Source organism: Halictus rubicundus, chromosome 4 (assembly GCF_050948215.1).
Source record: "Halictus rubicundus isolate RS-2024b chromosome 4, iyHalRubi1_principal, whole genome shotgun sequence".
Taxonomy (NCBI): Eukaryota; Metazoa; Arthropoda; class Insecta; order Hymenoptera; family Halictidae; genus Halictus; species Halictus rubicundus.
In genome coordinates this window covers 17,868,232-17,886,929 of record NC_135152.1, presented here as the reverse complement: position 1 = coordinate 17,886,929, position 18,698 = coordinate 17,868,232, and the positions used below count along the sequence as shown (strand labels likewise).

General features: G+C 42.8%; 1 protein-coding gene across 8 annotated transcripts in view; it reads right to left on the bottom strand.

The window, feature by feature from the left end:
• Nucleotides 1–18,698, bottom strand: part of LOC143353690 (uncharacterized) — a 205,786-nt gene that overhangs the window by 58,935 nt on the left and 128,153 nt on the right. For 5 of the 8 annotated variants that reach the window (XM_076787196.1, XM_076787197.1, XM_076787188.1 and 2 more), the window contains one exon: nucleotides 315–453. The gene's annotated coding sequence lies outside the window, so the exon portion shown is untranslated. The remainder of the gene's footprint in view (nucleotides 1–314; nucleotides 454–18,698) is intronic. The other 3 variants (XM_076787189.1, XM_076787191.1, XM_076787190.1) reach the window with 2 other exon arrangements.

The following is an 18,698-nucleotide window of genomic DNA, read 5'->3' as shown; positions in this document are numbered from 1 at the left end:
GGCGGAAGTCGCGGCAGCAGTGGAACCCCGTTGAAAATTCGTTGGCGAAATCGCGTGCCCTATGCGCATCCGGGAGAGGGTGCACAAGCGCAACGTCGCAGCTGCGCATTGGCGGATTCGCGAGGACCTGTTTACCGAGGACGGATTCGAAGGGTTACTCGGGGTGGAAAGGGGTAAGTCGCCGGCAAACACGTTCGTTCAACGGAAAAGTATGTCATAAGCGAAATTCCGTTTGAGTTTGTTAGGCATCCCCCTGCCGGCAGATGCCTTCTTCCGGTCGGATATTCTTAAAATGCACGGTACGCTGTACTCACCCCACGACAAACCCGTGTACACCTGTGCTCTACGGCTCTCTCTCTCTCCCTCTCTCTCTCTCTCTCTCTCTCTCTCGCTTCACTCTCGCTCAACGTCTTCGGATTCCGCCTCTCGCCGAGATTCCTCGACGCTCGCTACCTGAAACAAACGGGAACGCGGTTAACCACCGGTTGAAATATTACCTTTTGATACTTTCGCGGATCCCGGATGAAAACGAGGGATGAAACTCGCTTCCGGGTTTTCAAGCGCGAGCTCCGGTTATCCGGCCTGTTTCGGATTCCTGAGGTTCCGGCGGGTTCGAAGTTTTACGGCCGCGTCTAAGACTTTGAGAACATTCCCTCTTCCTCGTCGTTATGGCTGAATCGCGCGGTAGTTACTCGTTTCTGCGGAATTATTGGGTGCACGAATTAGTCTCTCAACCTTACGATTATCTCCTCGACACACGAATGAAGTATAACCTCTTTTCCTCGCCTGCGACACTTAATGCCGAGAAATACCCGAAGTACAAATTATTTATCAGTCTATTGAACTACGTACTATTTTTTTTTTTTCAGAACTTTATAGAAACAATTAGGCATACGAAATGTCGGATTTTAGAATAATATTTTTCTGTGAATTCGGATGAAACAGCAAATTCTGCTTAAAAAAGCATTAAACCAAATAAAGCTGGAACTGAATTATTCATCAATGCTTTAAGTACTGGAAAAACACGGATCTTTCCTGATACAAATTAACTGTTTCAGATCCTGGGGTAATTTTGGTAATTAAGTTTTAAAATCTTCCAGGTCGTAGATGCTGATATTTCTTAAAATCAATCGTTCTTAATATAAATCGCTAATTATTGTTAATATCCACGATTCGCTTTCTAGCTATTGAACTTGAAGAGTTGATGTAAATTGTAAGTAAAGTTTTCAACGAAAATTATTCGGTAATCGCTTTTCCATAAAATATCTACTTGAATACTTGAAATTTGTTTATCTTCTTATTATACGTCAGAGGGTTGATTTCCTCCCTCTGAAGCAAACGTTTCATTAAACTTAAAACATTCGAGACGGAGCTCTTCCCTGGCAAAAAAATAAATTTATTTGTGCCTAACGTTCGGCTTCTTATTAAACTTTAAGGGCAGATTTTACCGCAAGCCAGCAAACGTTTCATTAAAGTAAGAATAGTCCGGTTGCGACGGTTCTCTTGCAAGGAAGAAATTTGCTTGCGTCTTTAAAATCCAACTTCTTATTAAACTTAGGAGCTGATATCTCTCCCGCTCCGAGCGAATGTTACTGGAATTAGAGTTTTCTTGTCGGAACTCTTTTTCCCTCCAAAAAGAAAGGAGAATGTCTCGGAGCCCGGGCGAAAGTGAATTGTGTACTTACAGTTTTTAAACGGAACTTTTATTTATCGCTGTTCGTAAAAATAAGGTCACACTTTATGGAGATTCACCGGCATGAAGTTCGCAGGACTGCAATTGTCAACAAGTTTATTTGGATAATTATTATTCACTCGGATGTCCTCGGTTCAATCGTGAGAAATTGAGGTCCATTCATTGAACAATTCACCCATTGTTAATCCTATGCCAGAATTTGAACACAAGCCGCAACAAATATTTTTCAAATTGAGTTCTGAAATGTATGAACATAAAACGACACATCCTTAAAGAAACAGCACTCAGGAAATGAAAAAACGATTTGTGAATACTATTTTCAACAGACATGCAGCTTAAGGGGGCCGGCAGGGTTTGAAATCCATATACGTATGCATGGATCAAAACCTTTTCAAACTATCGCGTCAACATTGCAATGAGCAGTTTAGAAGTGGTCAATAGTGTTTCCTAAAAGTCCAATCTATGTCTGTATAGAGCCCAAATTGCGAATTTCTACCTCATTATGGAGTAATTTGTAATATTCGGCAGAAAATTCGAATTCTGAAGCAAGTGTGACGTCACAAGATGGCTGCCGCTGAGAGATTCTCTTATTTTCGAGAGATTTAGTGTTCGTATCGAAAAAAAGGCTCTATACAGACGTAGCAAAGACATGTACAAACACGGTGGTATGCATTTTTAATTAATTACTTACTTATTTAAGACGTAAAATGTCTAGAAAAAAGGCATAGCGTAACATAGCGTGACAGTCAAGGCCAAATGCCTGCCGGCCCCCTTAAGTGTTCATTCATTGGACAGATCAGCTTATACCTTCCCTTCTACACTTGTATATCTTTCGCAGTAAACGGGCAGTTTCTAACTATTCAGGAAACATAGCAAAGCGTACGCTCGAAAGACTGGTTGTGCTCACAGGAAGCAAAGCACAATTTCGAGTAACGCAGCCTCGGTACGTGGTAACTTTGCCGGTTGCTATCCTCGCGATCTCGGCCAGCGAATCACCTGAAGACCGAGGGAGTAGTGAGAGAGAGAGAGAGAGAGAGAGAGAGAGAGTGCAGTAAGAGAGAAAGAGAGAGGGACTCCGAGCCGAATCTCGAGGTTCGAAGAACCCGGGAACGAGAGCAACCCCCCGCAGTCCACTCGACGAAACAATTGCCTCCAATTTCGCCATCGAACGAATCCACGTCGTCATAGATCACGGCCAGACAAATGCAATATAGAGTGTCGAGCGGACGGCCGGGAGGGTCCGAAGAGGAGATGAAGAAGGATCCTCTACCCCTGGAGCGGGAATCCTCGCGGGGCCTCTTGCACCACGCCGAAGATCGGCGTCGCTCGTCGAGCCACGTGTTCAACGAGCTGGCTAATCGAAACCGCTTCCCGAGCTAACCACTTAACTCGAGAGAAAGAGAGACGCTAACAGAGCGAGAGAGCGAGAGCGAGAGAGAGAGAGAGAGAGACCTTTGCGAGAGGGTGCCCATCATCTGCCCTCGTTTTCTCAGTTCGCGCTCATCCACGCCTACCTTCGGCTATTATTCTTCCGCATGGATCGACCATCGAGCGTCCCATCGACGACGTGTTGCATTCTGATGGTCGGCGTTGCCTCGACGCGGACAAAAAACACCAATTTTCGAAACGTTCTTTTCATCACTTGTTACCACTAGCGAGGTTCAACCGTATCAAAATGATTCCACAGATACTTTCCGTTGAGTATATAGAAAATAAGACCCTAAACAGCAAACTACTAGAGTGATTTCTCTACATATGTCGCCAAGGCCTGGATGATAAACGTCGCGGAATTATCCCCACTGCCGCGGAGTATACACCGTGAGGGGCCGCGAAGCTCGAGAGGCCTCGGACGTTGAGGAGCGTAAACATAATACGGCTCCTGGACGATACACGACGCTGGCAAGACCAGTGTTGTTGACATGTATCGAGAATTCAATGTATATACGAATTTAATTTCTTTTCAGCTGTCCTTGGACAATAATCTCCGTGCGATGTTTATGAATGATTAGTTTGTCCCAAAAGTTCGTTTCGTTTCTCATGGACGCACACAATGCAAATTTAACTCTTTGCACTCGAAGCTATTAACCCCAAAACGAAACATTTCTTCCGACCTAGAATATTTCCCTTCTATATATATATATATGTATATAGAAAATGGTGCAATTTACTCCTACAATACTGAAATGTTTAGGAATTTTTTAAATACAAACAAATTAAAAAATTTTGAAAAATGGTACAGCAATTTTTAGAGGTGCCTTAGAGGCACCGTTCGAGTGCTAAGGGATAACCTAGATAATTAAAACAAATTGCATAGCTATGCGAAAGAAAGTCGAGAAAGTAATGATTATTTAACAATATTAAATATTCACATTGCAAAGGAACCTTTCGAGACAACCTAATTTGTTCACGTACGAGTATGTGAACCTCATTTCAATGAAATGCGTCGGTTTCGCTGAAACTGCGAAGATACGTTCGACTCGCTGTAGCTACGAACCGCGAGCAATCAGTGCAAGACAAATTCTCGCTCGCCGCGGAAAAAAGCGGTGGAAAAAGAACAATGGGAAGCTGCTTTCGTACCGTTTGAACGGTAGAATATCGAATGGTCGTCGTTTCCATTCGGCGGGAAAAAATTTCGGTCGCGGAGCGACAGGCTGCGCGCCGAGTCACCCGAATATTTCCAAACGCTCGTCACGCGTTCCCGCGAGTGATTAATTAAAGGACCGCCGGAGGAAGTCCGATTCGGCAGAAAAAACGGGTCACCACACTCTGTCTTCCCGGGCTGGAACTTGAAAATTCATCGGGCCGTGACATCGCGACCGGTCGCACGCTCCGATGAGAATTGTATCCGGAGAGACAAGGGGCCTCCCGTTTCTTTTTTTATCAAGCCGGGCACGGCGGGGGTAGGGGGATGAATTTAATGGAGGCGTCGACCCCCTCCGCGACCCGTCCCTTTTCCTGCGTTCCTTCAATTTCCGACATTTTCAAGAATCCAAGAGGGTCCGGGAGGCATAATTGCAGCGGCGTAACGAGGTCGAGCGACACTTGTGCCTGTTTTCCTGTTTAATGATTACGCCCTCGCCGATCGATCGCGCGATCCCGCGAGCACCTCCGTGCATCATGCGTTCGGCCAAGTCGTTACCTGAACTGTAATGATTGTATCTTAATTCGGAACCCGGCCGGAAAATGGAACGAAAGAATTATTATTTTCGAGAACTTCTTCCATCGCTGTGTGTTCTCTACCTTTGAAATTCGTAATTTAGGAATTAATTGGATGCAAATGAATACTCTGTATAGGGAAAATATTATGATCTCATCTATAAAATATGTCGAAAGTAGGAGGAGAACAAAATGGCGTCGCGAGGCTAAATGGAGTTTTGTTACAGTGAGTCAAGCAGTATAGTAAAACGGAGTTTCTGTAATAGTTTCTCGAATTCACCGAAAGATGAATGAGTAGGCAATTTATTTCAGTCTGCTTCGATAATCGAACACTGTCGAGACACCCAGAATTCTTTAACAACGAGTAGAATGTTCTGGAGCAATTTTTAAGCATCGTTCAGAGGAAACTGTCGGGACTGAGAGTCGCGTGACAATGTAACACCCTCTCGCATAGTTTTTTTTTTTTTTCGCCCGGTTGATGGATTATTACGTAAAGTGATGTATTGCGAACGGCAAACTGATAAATTGCAAAGTTAGGCTAACACTCTGCTCGGGCTCCACTTGCAAGAACCAACGAACATCGGTTACTAAAAAAAGGAAAAACACTTTTTCCTTCTCATTTTTGCACTAGATTTGTGTAGCGATTGCGTGAGCGATCAGGCCTGCCGATAACCATTTAGCGTGTTTACATTCACGCTATACAATCCTGCTCCTGAAAATAGGACAATAAAAAGAGGCACAAGTCACGTAGACGGTATTTTTAGTCCAAAAATTTAGGGACATATTTACCGTGTAAGGAGAGAGTCGGGTGTGGTCAGTTTGACTGTTTCCCAGATTTAGTGTCGGTGAGTTTAGTGCCAAGTGATCTTGGCTGGAGAAAATCAAAGTACAGTAAAGTCTTGATTCAAGCCGCACGAAGCTACATGATCTTGGTCATGTTTGTCTATTCCTCCCACTGGGAGCTGCCTCTGCATTCGTCGCGGTGGACGCGGTCGCAAGAAAATAGTAGCCCTACACGATCTATGTCTCAGCACGGACCAGAGGGTTGGGCTTAGATCAAGACTTTACCGTATCAACGGCATGAATTCAAATGTTCAGCTTCGAGTCAGCTGCTGCTGCCGTACGCGAGGTAGTTGCGCGCCGCCGTGGGGCACGTCTTATCGGGTCGATCCAAGTTTTCGATCAATGCCACTCAGCCCGGACTCCTGGGCTCGTTCGCGTCCGTAACGTGTTAATTCAAAACGTGTTCGCGTGTCACGCTCCCGTGACACGTAATCTGATAGGACACATCTATTTACTCGCTTGCTTATCCGGCCGGTTAAACGGCCCCGCCGAGTGGTGAAAGCCAAACACCGCTAATTTTCCCGGCGGCGGAGGATTATTGTGCGAGCACGTGTCCGAGTTACTCGCACGGAAGGTAAGGATAGGATCGGGTTCGATACGTGTGTCGGCGAATCAAAGTCAATTCTAATACGAAACATTTACTTCCACTTTGCTGTCACTCCATTGCTACTCTCTTCGCCCTTCATCAAGCCTTGCGACAATGCAGAAATATAATCCTTATACAGTGGCGGCCATATACTTACGTACAGTATTTTTTATAAGTTTACAATATATGTGATAAGATATCAAAATAGCTTTCCTTAATTTACTATAATTAAGGAGGTTTTTATATTTTTCTAATTGAAGTGTCAAATTTTCTGCAGACCCATAGAGTTAAGAAACATACATTTTCACTGGTTTCTTTAACTCAAATTCAACTACAAATCGTACTTTCTAAATTTTCAATGTAAGTCCACGCAAAAAAGTTGCAAAATACAACTGTTAGTGTTTCCTCTGCAATTTCGACCAATTCGAGCAATTTCACTTTATCCAGCAAACCAATTGTGCTACTTTTTTTTTCTAGATCCAAGTCGTATAGTCATATATTCACAAAGTTATACGATTTTCAAAAGCGTCCGAATATTAATGGGAGTCACTGTACGTCTAACTGCAAACACTGCTCAGCAGATACTAGTAAATATTGTTTAACACGTTGACTGCCATGTCACCCATATGTGGGTGACGGAATTATTTATCCAGGTTTTAAAATGAATTTTTACGCTGATACATTCATCGTACCAAATTTGATTAGGATCTGTGAAATGCAAGGAACTTGGAGGACAACTCAATATCATACATTTAATTTCTTTCAATTTTTATTTTATTAAAAAACTTTGATTTTATGGAGGTTTTGAGGTTTCTAGTTCGGCAGCCAAAGTGTTGAAGTAGTTGTCCGCTACAAAACCGACAGATGGGAACAAAATATTTACAAAACACTTATTCTTTCGAAATAAGTCAAAGTTCTACTGCAGATGCGTACATCAATGGCTAACACTCTTAGAAATAAATTGTTGATACCACTGTCCGAGTTCCGTAGAAATAAGTCAGGTTTCAAAATTACAATATAAAGTGTACGTAAGTACATGGCCGCCACTGTACGTCCTTCCTGTCTGAATTAATTTCTATCGATGTCGTCTTGGTCAATGCACTCTCCATTTACCATGTTTTTATCCCCGAGGATAAATGATACAGCAAGCTGGCTTCCTCGTGGGCAGCTTGTTGCCGGCAACAAGATCGTTCGCCAAATTATTTTTCTTCAGCACGATCACAATATTTCTGTAAGTTTGTAGAAAACGTTTAGGAGCAACAAGAGACAAAACGATCTTTGTCGTTGCTTCGCTATGAACGTATCTTAACAAGGTCTAGCGCACCTTAAGACCCATTCAGACGAACAGGATCTCTCCCCGCGTTCATAAAAGTTGCAAGTCCACTTGAAACCGTGTGCTAGTCTGATGCACATGCACCACCTCCGCCAGGAACTGTTCTCTATTAATTATTCTAAGCTGCAGACGGACGAGTTTGCCCAAGTATGCGGCAAGTTGCACGGTGTATTGGGCCTAGGCAACCTCCTTCCGGCGATTTCTGCTAACTCGGATAATTCAACGACTAGAGTAGCAGAGTGCCGCCTGTGCTTTACAGCACCGAGGTACCAGGCTGTGTCTCCTTCACGCTGCGTCCACCCACTCAAGCTGTCTGTCGGGATAAATCGCCGTATCTGCAGCTTTTACACTTCACAATACCGTGCCACGGTATGCAGGACCCATAAAAATCTAGATTCCTATAGAACCTCTTACGCCCTAACAATCAAACTCCTCTCCGGACAGTTTTTCCGAAATGCTTCTAGCTCTTATTCAATCCGATAAAAGCTTTCCAGCATAAAAAGAATTACGTAGGAAAGAATAACAAGAAAACTTGAGTGCAAGTCAAATAGCAAAAATTCAGGATACTTAGAAAGATGCTCTTGTCTTGCTAGCTTCAGAAAAATGTATTATATACTGTTGGATTATCAGTAAGTACGTTCGATTATCAGCACTAGGAACTTATTGTTCTCTGAATCGTCTTCTAAACAAAGATTACAAAGTATCGATTGCGGCGATACTTTGTTTCAAGGACTGTCGGAACTAACCACTGATATATATATACTATGGATACGAGATTCCCATAAGCCAGCTGTATAGCGGTACAAGCGAAACTAAGGTGAATTAAAGGAAATAGCGCGAAGATTGAAAATGTTTATAGAAGACTAAAAGAATAGTGTAATATAATGTATTATAATTTTATGTACATAATCTAGTACAATCATACAATACGAATTGTTTGTATGATGGTTGAAATTCAGAAAAGTTAATCAGAGCAAATGAAATTCATGAACATAGAGAAATAAATGTATAAATGTAATATTGAACAGACTGAAGTAATGATTAATGAAGTTTGCAGAAAGTGAATTTGAAATATTTGAAAACCGTTTTGTCGTTTGCTTTATCGTTTGGGATAAACGAGATGCATTGTTTAAGAGAAGCATTAAATGAAATTTAATTCATAATGCTAAAATAAAGTTAATAATTATTATTTATTCTATTTATAAAAGAGATTGATATTTGAAATTATTGTGCAAAATAAATTTACACGTTGCGGTCATGAGAGGCTCCAAGACACCATTGCAGAGTTAAGTGAACTTTCAAAATGGACAAGGAAAATATAACGACTCAATAAATTTATGTAATACTCATTTATATCAAATTGGCTAATATAAGTCAAGTTTGTTTTGCAGCACCGGAGATCTTCAAGTGGTTACATTGATACAGGTTGAATAATTATCGGCACTAAATTTTTTGAAAAAAAGAATAGCATGTGCAAAGATTTTCGAAGGTGAGAGGTTCAGACTAATTTATAAATTTGCTTGTCCACGCAAGCGTCAAAGTATTGACGCCATTTCATTAATATGAAATGAACAGCCGCCGTGGTTTTGGAGGAAACAACTTGAAGCAATTTGTTCAGCTCACTGCATTATACTGTTCTCGCGAGACACGTATGCATAGAGCATCGCGGAACCATGGAACATTTTATCTTGGTATCGTTATATTTCGCGGGATAGTTTTCAGTGGTCCCAGTCACCATGTCGCGACGAAGCGTTCTCTTAGCGGCTGACAGATATGCAAATGAATTCCGAGGCGTGGTGGAACGTTGTGCAACGAATTTGCATCTGTTGCCTTTCTTCGGGATTATGTAAAGCGATGAGAACTCCTTGCTGCCGCGCGAATTTCTTGCGCGAAACGGTGCGCGTATAGTATTTCGGAAAACCACGATGCAATCGTAGCGCGCGCTACCTGTAATTTAGAGTTCCAGAGAGATTTCGCGAAATCTCAGTTCAAAATTTTCGTTGTGGTTGCAATGAAACTTTGAAGACACTGATGTCTCGGAGAAGCCGTTTAATTCGATTCCGATATTGAAAAATAATTTCTGAGAAGAAGGCTTGGTAAAATTTTCAAACCTACGAAAAGTTTCCAAAAACCACAAATCCAAAATTCAAAATTACTTCTGCTTGCAATGAAGCTTTTATTATACCTATTGCCTAATATTAAACGCACATTGCAGGTCCCAAAAGAAACTTTTGGGACAACCCGATACAGTGTAACAACAAACGTTTCATTCATTCGATCCAACACCTTCCATCAGGGTCGTGCTATTTCACCGTGCTTCCTCCAAATTTGATGCACTTCTGATCGTAGAAGGGAGATTTTCTAAAACGTCGATATCGCACCGAGTGATCGCAGGAAATTCGAGATTGTCGATTGCGAAATGGCTGATACGGGCCACGAATCAAGAATTCTGTCATGCCCGATGGAGCTCCCCTGATGGATTCCTTTTCGGTGTGACGGTTTTCCCGTTCGCGAATCCACTCGATCGATTTTTCGCATATCCACCCTCTCGCCACGTGGTCGCTGCCCTGGCGAACGGGGTGGCCCGGCGCGAGAATGCAAAATTTATGGGCATCGATCGAGGCGTTCCACGGAATTCAATCAACTGATATCGCTGTCATGGAGGCGGGTGAAAAAATTTTCTAGACGAAACGCGGTGGGCGGGGCGCGGCCAATTCGTGCTTCTCGCGTATGAATTTCGTGCTATCGGACGGCGACGCTCGCCACGGAATTCACCGGAAATGAAGAGTATCTGCCCGCTTCTGGCCGTATATCTTCGCGAAAGGGAGTAACATATTTTCAGCGATTTATCCCGAGGACGACGCGACACGATCCTCGATTTTCTATCGATCCTCGCTCGTTTTCTCGAGCGGTGCCATTTTTGCGGGCAGTTCCTTATTCAGCAACGACTCAACGATCCGATTGTGCGCCATTAATTTTGATGAGCATCCATCCGCCGATACGGCCAGCTACTGTCGAAGAATGGGGTTGGATTTCCGAACGGATTGCGGGATCGTCGAGAACGCGTTGATCGATGATCCGACGTGACCGATGAACAAAGTACAGGGATGCCGGTGGATTGAAATTTTTATGGAGTCTGGATGAAGTTGTTGCGTTCTCGTTTCTGACGTATTTCTTCCGATTAGTTTTCTTTTTATTTTCAGTATTCGGACCGTGGAAATTGAGAAAAGTGCGACAGAGATTGCGCGACAACTCGGATGTCTGATCTTTTAATTGGAGTGTTGGTACACACTGAAAACATTCTATAATATATGGCGGACTCCATTTAAATAATATCGGCGATTAATAGGCTTTTAAATAACCGAGCTGTAGAAGAAACTTTTAAAAATAATAATTTCTTGAAAAAGAAAAAATGTCTGCCCTCTCTGAAACAGTTATCCCAGTACATTAGTTTTAAAAATTTGACGAGTTGAAGAATGAAATTGCTATCGTTTTTAATTTATTGCAGAATTGCAAAAAGACTATTAGAAAATTTCTGGTAAGTGTTAACTAATCTTCCTACCTTCCTTCCACAAAATTGGAGCAAACAATTGAAAACATTGCGAAACACGCCAAATATTTGTGTTCAAGTAAAATATTCTAAAATGGGAAAATAGATTAAAAGGAAAAAAGGAATCGTGAGACTGTTTCATTATTTAATACAGTTTACCATAAACTCTTTCGGTGCTTCTTCCACAATGCAAAGAGCATATTGAAGCGAGTGGGATGCACATACTGAACTGGAGACTCGTTTGAATATTTTTTTAAATGGTGCAAGCTTTCGTTTTAAGTAGATACGATTCCATGGAAAACGATAACGATATTTACCGGTAGTCCCGTGGCCACCGCGAAGAAAGCCATGCAACAATACCATTCCCATGTAAAATAATCGTATTCCGATATAGCGGCGGTGCATAATGTTCGCTCGAAATGAAAAGACTTTCTATATCCGTTCTCTCATCCGCGGTGCCGTGGAACTCGTTTTCACTTCCCTCGCTAAATATTGCCGTCTTGGAAAGCGTCCGTAGCTTTTGCAACACACGTTATTATTTATCATTTACGAGAGCAACTGTGATAAAACGTTTCTCCTTACACGATCTTTAAAACCGCCTTTATTGTGGGCGTGATAATTCTTGAAATTATAAAAATGCTTCGATTGGGAATGATTATTTGCATTTCTTCGTTCCGGTAGATATTACAATAAAAATCGCACATTCATTTTCATAAGGACACACAGACTAGATGCTCTTAGTGTGCTCGATAGGTTCAGTCTAAAACAAATTACAAAAAAATATGGCTATGGTTGTGCTAGAACTTTGAAAAAGATTCATAAGAACTGAGGAATTAAAGAGTTGAGAGATGAGAGAAATTCAACAATTTTTTATCTATACAATTAAGTTTCTTCAAAAATCAATATGCAGGAAAAAATACTGTGTAGGACTCGATGAAAAGTCAAGTATCTTAGGTTGGTAAGGTTTGGAACCCATTTCTGATCATTGTTTATTGCAACAGAAATTACTTGAGAATGTGTGAATCGCCGGTAGAGGTGTTAATTGAGGACATAAACAGTCGGTGGGGTGTTTCGAATTTCTGAAAAGAAAAAAGTGGTTCGTATTACCGCTTCTAGCTCTAATTGTTGACTCAGCCCCGCATTATCGACGTGTCTCCGCGCGGCAGGGGTTGGCAAGCGAGGCTGCTCGTCGGCGTCTTAGCATCCTGGCGATGGCTTCTCACAAATTACCCCTAAGCGGAGCTTAGCAATCTTTTCCTATAGAAAAAGGCGAGCTCGTGCGTTTGCTGGCTGCTTTTCTGGCCGCTCCGCGATTCAGTCTAGACGAACTTTTGTAATATCGAGATACAGTCGCCTCAACCCTTGCGCATTCAGACGGCCGGGAGAGGCGGAGATCATCTTCTTCGGGGATGGGGAAACACACGCTTTCATCTCGGCTCCATCGTGTGATGAAAAATGAAGTAGGGACGATCCGTTTCTCGCGATCATTTACGAATCGACACGATATATTATAGACCGCAGGCGAACCGAACCCTCCCTCGAATAATTCGGCGAAACCGTCCGGGGTGCGAGCGAACGCTTCCGGTTTCATCCGGTGGAATTGAAAAATTGCGAAATTGCGATCAGAACACGTGCCGCGCATCGCAGCCATTTCCCGGCAATCTTTTCGGGAATTCGGTGAGAAAGTTTGTTTTCGCGAAATACGTAACGTCGTTCGTCTCGACCAATGCGAATAAATTCGGAGGAATACGGTGAAAATGAAACGACAGAGAAGGCGCACCCTTCGAAGAATGCTAGAACTCTACTCTTCGAGGATACTTCCCTTCACCTCGAGTTATTGTATTTTAGGGAATTCTGGGTTCTTACGGAGAACTTTCCTCCGGGAGGAAAAAGATTTGACGGTAGAAAACGGACTGGGAGTTTCCCCAGAAGTCATTACGAAATTGAAAGAGGACTACGTAGATATGAAACAGATGAAGAATACAACAGAGACGAAGTACATACTGCGCGGAAGACCAACAACGTTGTAAAACGCAGGAGAACAACGGGAATTCACAAGAGAAACACGTCGAGCAATGTAATTACCAAACTTTGGGGCTGCGCCTGGGTTAGCTTTGCCTAGACAGAATTTTCTTTTCGTATTCCTTCCGAGGAAAATGCAATTTTTTCAGTCCAAGAGTTTTCTCTTTCGCCTTCTAAATTGTAATACTTTAAGAAACGTTGCATAAAGATCCGGTAGAGAAACGGACGGGAAAAAAAATAAATTTTCGGGCAAAGAACCGACTTAACTTCTTCGAGAAGTAATTACGAAATTGAAGGAGCAGAGTCCGAGGACACAGCACGACGATAGAGTGAAACGGTGATAAACTTAGAACCTTAAAGAAGACTTACAAAACAGTGAGAGACGAAAGACAAGAGAAACACACAGGGGAAACAAGAGAACCGACGGAATTACTGAATTTCGGAGCCGGAAACCCCGAGAGAACTTTCTCGAAATCTTCAAAACACCGCGCAGAAGGTCCGCCGAAGTTTTCCCGAGACTTTCCCCGAAGAAGTTAATGATTCTGTCAAAATTTTGTAACCCGTCGAAACGGAAGTTTCCGGCCGGCAACCCCGCTCGCGACGGATATTGATTCAAGGGGTCTCGCGAAGTCGCTCCCGCGCAACGGTCTCTCACAGTGTTTTAGGGTCGGCCGTGCCGAAAGTGTCGTAAATAACATTTCCCACATTCTGAACATTCAGCGAGTTAATGCAGGTTCCAGCCCAAACCTCCGAACTAACTAACTTAATTAGCCCGGCACCGTCCGGCCACTTAACTTCATCAGGCTGCGCCGTTGATCCACGCGTAACCCCGGGGCTGGTCTGACCTATTGTTAGCGGACGCTTGGCCCCAGCGTGCTTTTAGGTTCAGAGGATTAGGAGCCGGAAAGAACAGCCAAGTTCATCGGCTTATGAGATTTCAGCCGAGGACTTGCAAGAGACGTTCAAAAATGTCTTCCGGTCTAGATTTTTCGAAAACCAAATTTTATTTTCTTATATTTGTCAGCATTGCTGCTACTGCAACTATTTTTCTTGCTGAGGATATACAGTCGGGGACAAAAACAAGTGGACAGTTAGTGGAAATATGTAAAAATGAAGTTTAGTCGAATTAACTTGACTGTTATAAACTTAAGTTTTATTTATTATACATCCTTATAGTGTATAGATTATTTAACGAATAATTGAGGTTCATATTTACATCTTTGTGTAAACACGCCGTACCGTAACGAAAATGTCAGCTATTTATCGGGGAACAAAAATAAGTGGACACTTGGTTATAATGTTATTGTGAGGTAAGAAATGTGTACAAACATTAGGCACAGGTCACGCTTACATGCAGTGATCACCATCAAACTTATTAGTACCAATTCAAGCTTCGTACAAGTAAGAACATTTATACAATAATTGCAGAATGCCAGAAACGAAAGAAATTTCATATCAAATTCGCCATTTAATTGTATCGGACTGCTGTAAGAAATTGTGTCACCGCGTAATAACTCGGAAGTGCCACGTATTTGAAAGTGCAATAGGAAAAATTTATGAAAAATATTTAGTCCATATGACCGTGAAAAATTTAAGAGTGTGTACCACCATACAAGAAGTCCGTCGAATTTTTCGTACAAATCGAAAAGATGCAACGATTGCAGCGAGAAGTATTGCAGAAATAGTGGAAGTAAATGTTTCAACAAGATAATAAAACGAAGACTGCACGGAGTTGGTTCCAGATGCTGCAAGGCTAGACGTAAGCCACATATTAATAAAAGAAATATGAGAAAACGTTTAGCGTTTGCAAAAACATATGTAAATATGCCACTAGCATTCTGGAAAAATATAATTTGCAGCGACGAAAGTAAATTTGAGTTGCGGCAATTAAAAAAGAACCACAAAGTCTGGAGAAAAAAACATGTACCGTTTAAAGTATCATTTATTACGCCCACAGTTAAATTTGGCGGTGGATCATTAATGGTGTGGGGGTGTTTCTCGCGAAACGGAATTGGTACGTTGGTACAAATTGGCAGAATTATGAACGCAGATAAGTATATTAATATACTAAATGAAAAGTTAGAAGAAGCAGTGGTAAAAATGGGTTGCGACGACGAATTTGTCTTTCAACAAGACACTGACCCTAAGCACAATACTAAGAAAACTAAATAACGAAGTACGTAGAAATTAATCATTTAAGTGTATGGAACGTATCGTTAGATAAATATTGCAACCTGTACTTTCAGTTTATTAGAATTATTGCTTGAGCGAACGCCATTGCCCTTATTCTCCTCTCCAACTTTGTTTTCCCACCTTGCAACAGCTATCGAAATTCGTTTTCCATTCGATAAACGTCCCACCCCAGCAGCATCGCGCAGCCTGCTCGGAGTAGTTGGGGCACCAATCGAGTAGAGCCCCCGACAATCTAAACCAATAGAACTACACAGATAGAACACAACGAGCGCAGGCTGCACCACGAAACTCTTAACTCGATTTGTCCCGGTGTTAAAATACAGCCGGCTGGAAATTAGAAATTAAAATCCGGTCCGACAATGCAAAAGACGCTCCCCCAGACAGCGCGCGACTTGGCAACGCTACACCTCTTTCATCCGTCGAATTCTCCGCGACTGCTTTCATCACCTTTGACACCTTCAAGTCCATTCACGGTTGCGCGTAGTCTGTACGATTTGTTGAAAACAAGTCGCCGAAAAAAACAGGGAGTTCTCCAGTTTGAAAGAGCCTAGGTCCCTTAAGAGCCACTTGATGCCTTTCACCGGCGTCTCCCAAACGATCCTTTATTCGACTCGGAACATCGGGAACGGGGATATTGTTCGACGTAGCGAGCACGGTGTAATGAGGAGTTACGGTTACAAGGGAACGCGGGGGAGGCGAGGGACACGCGTTACATGCTCGAGGTTTCGTTTAACGCGCGTACGTGGCCTCGTATGAAAGCCGCAGACGAGATATATCCATGATCCACCACGAGGGGCCGCACGCTCGCCTACGGGGATGAGCTCTCTCCTCGCGCACCCCCACAGAGCATCGACGAGAACCTGTCCTCCGTCTTTTTCATTTGTCTCGGCGCTGCTGCACTCGAATGCATCCCGGTGCAGCGGCGCGGAACGTCGAAGCGACGAGGGAGGCGACCACCGGACTCCTCCATGGGAATGTAAGTCGCCGTGCAAATGGCAAGAACTCGCCGAGAACAAACGAGTTTAAGGGTAGGTTTCTCACATCCCGCCAGCCCGGCTGTCGGCTGGAAGATCACTGTGGATCGCAGTAATTTGCGTAAAAGAAAAGTAGTCGTGGTTCGATACGAGCTGCCTTCACGGTCGCCTTGGTAACGGAGGTTTTGCAATTAACCGTTTGCACTCAAACAAATTGAAACATTTCTTCTGACCTGGAATATTGCCCTTCTATATATATTTTTTCATGTTATACATACGAAAATCGTGCAATTTACTCGTGCAATACCGAAATGTTTAGTAATTTATTAGATACAAACGAATTTAACAATGTGAAAAATATTTCGAATAATGATACAGCAATTCTTAGTGGCGCCTCAGAGTCGCCGCTCGAGTCCTAAGGGTTAAAAAGATTGTAAACATGATGCCAGAGCCACCAATAACTACCAGTAAAGCGATCGCCGATATGTATTACAATTTATTATTCCGATATAAGACGACGTTTTCTATCTCGAATTAAGAAAATCGCTGTCCCTCTTCTTCTTTCGAAATACGACGAAAGCCCGTCCCGAGGCATCGCCGTACATCGCAAGAAAACAGCAGTGAAATGCCGGTGTGGGTCAAGAGCCAAGGGTAGTCACGTGACTTTTGCAGAATCAGCAGGTCCGTAACTTCTGTACAATTTCCGTTCACATCTTGATCCGACGGGTCTTAAGGGGGCCGGCAGGGTTTGAAATCCATATGCTTATGCATGGGTCAAAACCTTTTCAAACTATCGTTTCAATATTGCAATGAGCAGTTTAAAAGTGGTCACTTGTGTTTCCTAAAAGTCCAATTTATGTCTGTATAGAGCCCAAATTTCGAATTTCTACCTCATCGTGGAGTAATTAACAATATTCGGCAGAAAATTCGAATTCTGAAGCAAGTATGACGTCACAAGATGGCTGCCGCTGAGAGATTCTCTTAATTTCGCAAGATTTAGTGTTCGTATCGAAAAAAGGGCTCTATACAGACATAGCGAAGACATGTATAAACACGGTGGTATGGATTTTTAATTGATTACTTACTTATAGAAGACATAAAATGTCTAGAAAAAAAGGCATAGCGTAACATAGCGTGACAGTCAAGGCCAAATGCCTGCCGGCCCCCTTAACTCTGTGACTAAACTTGTCACATTTTTTGCTCTGTATTATCGATATCATGAATTCCGAAACGTGCTTCAAGTTTTTCGCTTTATTTCGCAGAGAATCATGACAAAATGTATGGCTCAATTTGTAGCTGGAAAATTCCTCCAATGGCATAAAAAAATGCTTGGATTCCACGGCATGCACATCGTCAATTTTTGACCTACTTCTAACGCTTATATTACCAAATATCTGCATGATCTCGTCAACTCGTGACCAGCGTGCGCTAGATTGAACCCTCCTCTTTCGAATGAGCCCTTTCCCGGCGAAAGGTATTCTCGTATAAGGACGAAAAGTTGAGGCACGTAAAACCATTTTTCGGTTATTCTTGTCGGTAACGTGGTCACTCTACCTTATCGCGAATCTACGGAGTCTTTTGCAGCAGGAAAAAACAAGTGTAATTTTGAGAACGCTTTCTCCGAAGCAATTTGCTCGGCGACGGTACAGATCATCGATACACACAGTACTAATCTCCTAATTGCAACAAGAGAGAATTACGAGGGGTTCGCCTCCACCTCTTCCTGTTCATGTTCATGTTCGACGGCAGACACCGGCGTTGAGAACTGTTGTTTGCTAGTCCACGGCCGATCTACTCCTCCCTGTGTGCGGTGAGCGACTGGGCTGCACCCAACGAACAAAGGTAGGCGTTGCGTGTGCTCGTCAGTTTATAGACGGTCCGCTCCTCCCTGTATTTGAAGAACAACTGGTCTCCAACCGGCCAGACAAAGCCGTTGCGTGCTCAATTTTTGCCGAGCCACAAACGGTCTCCGCGTCTACTTGCATAAATAAAAGAGAACTTTCTGGTATATTATCTGTTTTCTCCCGACGCGATAGATCCGCCGACGCTCCGCGCGCACGATGGACCGTAAATCTACCCGGATACAACGTGTTAACCCTTTGACAGTTTATCTCGAAAGAGACTCGGACACCGTTCAAACCGTTCATCGTAGACAGAATTTCCTGTTTTTATTCGTTACGCGATCGTCTGCGATTCCCGTTGGTCAGGTTCTTGTTTTGTCATCTGCACTATCTGGCGTAAGTCTGATAATGACTAATCAACCCAGCACTCGAGTGGAAATTATGGCATATATTTTTTCTTCGACGAGGTTGCAGGAGTTCGAAAACGTTTCTCTAAATTAGCTATTA